Here is a 4,916-nt window from a genome sequence, read left to right on the forward strand (position 1 = left end):
AATGTCAAATTTACATCCCTCCCCTCCCCCCCCCCCCCAAAAAAAATTAACGCTTATTTATAGTGTTTTTTTTACGATTACTATTGGAATATGTCATACAGTAATGCATTTGAAGTGGAGCATTTTAAGAAAATTTAGAAACTTCTGTTAATGAAGAACATTTGACGTAACATTTTTCATTAACAGAGAGATCATGTCAGACTGTAGAAGGCTCAGTTTTTTTAAACAAAGTTTCCTTCGGGCTCGGGCGGGCTCGGATTTTGGCCCGAGACAATATCACTCGGACTCGGGCGGGCTCGGTTACAAATTTTCGGGCTCGGGCGGGCCCGAGCTCTCAAAAATGAGCCCGAACTCATCTCTAATACTTGGGCGGGGGAGCCATTTCTAGAAACAATAACTCTAACTAGTAGAGTCTTGTCGCAACTCGTGATTGCGAAAAACATAATTTGAATTCAAAGTTTCGGAATTCAAATTAGAGTTTTTTTTTTTTTTTTTTAAATTTCTATTGCCAAATTAAAAATGGTTGCTCGACAGCTGTATAATTCGGCATCAAGACCTGGAATTGAACTTGATTCTTCCCGTCTGCTTCATTATGAAATCATAAGTTCCGGTACTGAAACAAATTGGAATGTATGAACCCAGAGGAACTGTGCTCCTCATTTCTTTTCCTTTTTTGTCGAAGTCAGAATTTAAAGAAGTTTCACATAATTTGCATGTGATTATAGCAGAAGATAGACTCCTGTGCTTCTTTCGTTAAGAGATTAAGCCCTAGAGTGCACATGTTCTGCTACCAAACTCTGCCGAGTATCTAATAAATCTAATGAGTATCAAATGACATTTGGTTGTTTATAGGAATGTACATATGTTTACAGCTCCACATATACATGGGGAATACTCGATTCCCTTTTTACAGCTTTTAGTCATACTTGACAGAACTTTCATAAATAGCTTAAGACCCCCCCCCCCCCAAATCACTTTCTTCAACGCTTTTCTGCAATTTTGACTCTCTTTGATTCTATTACGTGTAGCATTTGATTTGGACTGTTTCTGATTTTAAAAACATTAAAACTATTTTAAGGTAGGTAAACCCCAACATATGAAACGCATAATTATTTCTCTGAAAATTCATCACCTGCTTAAATTTGACAAGTTTAACTGTTGACTGTTCTTTGTCCCCCGAAATTGTTTTTCATGCTAAGAAAAGTGCTTTGAATTTGAGATCCCTGAAGCAAAATACTGTGTTTTTAAGGATAAGTATATTTTTCGCTTATGAACAAAATAGCAATGTAATTCATTCGTCTGAAGTCACTTCGATTTAAGCTACAGTGATGATGATTATGAAGTGCTCTCACGATCCTGTAAAACGTTTACGTACAGTCAAATTTCAATTAGACAAGTACAGCGTAGCTAGTGCAGTTTTGACCATTAATTTCAAGTGGACATGTTTTGAAAGGTGAGCCAGGAATTGACTTTGGACCCTTATTTCTCTTTTATAAAAACAATAATTATTCTTTAAAAAAGAACTTTATATGTAATTTGCAACTGATAATTCTAATGTTCACTTAATTTTATTTTATTATTTATTTATTTATTTATTATTTTATTATTGTCGTCGTAATACAAGATGGTGCTGATATAATTTACTTATAAGTTAGGGAATCGTTATTTTTAGTGACCTCTGTTATATCGCTCTTTCGGATGCTTTGCACTTTGTTGTATGCTGCGGGGGGGAGGGGGGGTAGTATTGGTACCAAAAATTGATTGTGCTGGAACGCAGCTCCGGTTATGTATGCTTTTTTAAAACATGAATTCTCCAAGTTGGCCCCGACAGTATTCTCTCATTGGCGTTTCGGAACTGGAAAATTTACGAAATTACCCCTGATAAGCGTGATGTCATTGCCACAATTTCAATTAATGACGTCAATTTCGATAGATTCTCCTCCTCCCACCGTGGGGTGTTCTCCGTGAATTCCTGAAGGATATCCAAAGCAGAATTTAATTTGCATGACATCTGACTGGGGCTTAAATTCCGTGCGTTTTCGGTTTTGTATGAATTTATTTACGCTATAAAATAAATTCTGAAGGCTTTAGGGCAGAGGTCGGCAAGTAATTTTAGTTCTGGTCTAAATACCTTTGAAAAATTGTAGCTAGGTCCAGGAAAAGCCCTCAGTCTACATCTTAGAGCAGGAATTATAACTGGAGGGAGCAAGTCCATTCATTGGCTTAGCAAAAGCTAGGACAAAGATATCAAGTCACGTGATTTAATGATCGATGGTAGGACACGTTTTGCGTGAAACTAACGAAAGAAACCTAATTTCTGCCAATGCTTCGCGTATCTCTCACGTGACTTGGTGTCTGTTTCACGAATGAAAGTCTTCACTCCCTCCATTTTATTTCTTCTCGATGGTCTAGAATAAATCATTAAGAACAAGAACTTCAATCAATCGCGCAATTACTTCTAAATTACTAGAAAAAGTAATGGACGTGGCACCTAATGATATTGTTTTTTACATGAAACTATTTATAAACAAGTTATTTGTGTACTTTATACTTTTAAAACATGTTTTGGTGGTCCAGTTTATGACCTTCTACGGCTCGCCAGTTGCCGACTTCTGCTCTCTAGGGTTCCCGTACTTTTGTTGCCTCAAATTAAGCCATAGTCCTAAGTGTTAAGGACAAAATGAAACTATCGTTTTTTTCCCCCATTTAGTTTTGTTTAATTATGTCAGCATTTTGATGGAGAAGACATTTATTTCTGAATTGCATACATTGCTGAAAATGGTCTTTGGACGAAAATACTTGGGGCAAATCTAACTCGGCAGCATTGTGAAGGCAACGCAGATCCTAATCACACCACGCTGTCAAGTTAGGTATGCCCCAACTATTGTGTTGTGACACCGCTTCAAGGATTTTTATTATTTTGTAAATTTACGAATCTAAACGAAAAATACGATATATAAACGAAATATATGTGCAGCTAATCCCTTCTCTGGGAGAGAGAGTACAATGCACGCCAGTCTTAGACCGGCTGGTTTCAAGTCAAGCGACCATTTCTATCCATTCGTGCGTAATCCTGATATCCTGCGGCCAATTATTTCCATACCTTAACCGTAACTCCTCCCGGAGTCATGACTCGTGGGCGGGGCCGTTGAACGGAACACACAAAGCTTCCTACAAAGTCGAAGTTGAGATGTCGGGCCATTGACATGTCGCTTGGGTATGTCGGAGGGGATGCGTGCGGCTGGGGGGGTGGGGATTTAACTTGGCTTTCGTCCTTATTATGCATGGAATTATTATTCTCCTGGCGAATAACAAGCATGTAATGGTTCTCCAGGTACAATAAAGAATTTTCAAATTATTTTTCATTATGGCATAAAACTTTATAACCATATGCTTTTGAATTAAAACATTCTCGCTACCCACATTCTTCACAGTTCATAGCTTTTATCTGTGTTCAAGATGTTTTTCTAATTCGTTTTCTGAGCTATTTAAACTATTATACATAAACTTTTTTTAATCCTCTTATTATGAATGTAGAAGTTTAGCTGTCTCATTTGTAAATTTTAGACAATTGTATTTCGTGATAAGGCTTGAAAAGTTTTGTCATGCAATGGGTAAAGGGTAAACACACCCCAGAGCCGCTTGTTTTGAGTTATGTTGACTGACTCATACATGTAAGGACAAATTGACCTGCTCCCCCTTTCTTCAAGAATTTTTTTTTTTGTTTGTCACAGCCAACCCTTCCCCAAGTATTTACAAGGTCCCTGCTAGATTTCTACCCCCTACCGATTTTTCAAACAAACAATTTTTCTAACAATTAGAGGAATATTTCTGCGGGGTCGCTAGGCCACTCACGCCCAGGGCCTGATTACCAAAAGGCTTAGGAAGGTTGGGCTTCCCTTCAGAATTTTTAGGGGGGCCTAAATGACTAAAATTGTGCTTAACAATTCCAGTTTCTGCTTTTATCTGCAAAAATTAGTACTTGCTAAATAAAAAAAGCTTGAAAGAAGTAAATTTTTGTAGAAAATAAGGACACATTTAATGAAATGTGGTCACAGTACATTTTCAAGTGTCGGATTTGACTCAACTCCGTTACAATGTACTTTTATGACCTTTAGTTGCTTTTGTAAAGTATCTAATATGTCCATATTTGTTGAGAATTAAGTGCAACATATACAATAAACAAATTTTTTGTCAGTGCTCAGTCGGTAAGATGAAATCAACTTAAATCTGAGTTCTGCTGGACCACATAGCATTAGTCAGTGTAATATAAAATGTTAAGAAAAATTTCCCCAAACAAAAAGTGGGGATTCCATAATGAGACCGAGCTTCCCCTAGTTTCAGAGGTTAATCGAGCTCTGCTCTCGCCACCATCTTAAAAATTTTGCTGGGAATTCTGCCATTTCATCCTGAAGTTGACCCTAATTTACCCCAATGAGTGATATGTAAATTATGAACCCTTCAATTTTCAAAAAAGAAAAAAAAATGGGGGGGGGGGGCAGCTGCGTTTTAGCAATGTTTACTTTATGTACAATTTTAGTTAGAAGTAAGCGATTTAAACAAAATGAAACAAAAATGAAAAAAAAAAAAAAGGAATTTAATCCATGCAAATGAAAATAATTAAAGTAATAATAATGTTGTATAATGGGCTTTTCTTTGTGAAGACCTCGAATGCAGGAACGATATCTGCTACCATCCATCCGCGTTTTGCAACCCTAAATTTAAATCCCCATCTTCGCCAATCAGCTAGCCAACGGATGTGGCAGAAAGGCCTGCATGTGCGATAAGGTATTACGTCATCTATTAAATGCCTGGTTGATTCGGAAGGGAAGAGTTAAAAAGCACTCTCTCCCTCCCTTCCCCACTCTTTCCTCTTGACAACTGGGTTATTACAGCCTCAGAGATTGACGCATCTT

The sequence above is a fragment of the Uloborus diversus genome, chromosome 2 (assembly GCF_026930045.1).
Source record: "Uloborus diversus isolate 005 chromosome 2, Udiv.v.3.1, whole genome shotgun sequence".
Classification (NCBI taxonomy): domain Eukaryota; kingdom Metazoa; phylum Arthropoda; class Arachnida; order Araneae; family Uloboridae; genus Uloborus; species Uloborus diversus.